The sequence below is a fragment of the Nanorana parkeri genome, unplaced genomic scaffold, assembly GCF_000935625.1.
Source record: "Nanorana parkeri isolate BGI_ZX_2015 unplaced genomic scaffold, ASM93562v1 scaffold5494, whole genome shotgun sequence".
Lineage (NCBI taxonomy): Eukaryota > Metazoa > Chordata > Amphibia > Anura > Dicroglossidae > Nanorana > Nanorana parkeri.
Window position 1 is genome coordinate 1 of NW_017311747.1, and position 503 is coordinate 503.

Sequence of the window (503 nt, forward strand, 5' to 3'; positions counted from 1 at the left end):
AGGTCTTGTTGGTGGCTCTAGTTGGCAGGTCTTGGTGGTGGTCCTAGTTGGTGGTCCTAGTTGGTGGCCCTAGTTGGTGAGTGGCTGAGGACATATGATCCTATACATGGATTGCAGACACATAGACAGGGAGCTCCTCCCATGATGCCAGCAGTGAGAGGGTTACACAGACGTGACCTCACCGCCTCCCGGAGGGGCCGTTATCGCCGCCGAGCTAATATTAGGATTTTGGATAAACAGAGAAATCGGGGGAAGGGGCCAAATCTCTTCATACTTTCCAGGGCCCGACATTAACTCCTTCCAGCCTGAAGTCACAGGAGACCGCGTGTCACCGATACACCCGCCGTGACTCCAGATGTGTCCACATATGTTCCCTGTACATCGCCTGCACACGTCTCTTCCTGTCACACGTTAGGACAGACAAGGAGCCTTTGTTGTCGGAACTTTCTCACCCAATGTGGAGGACTCCCAATATTTTCCAGACTCTGCTATCTGCCCCCCGT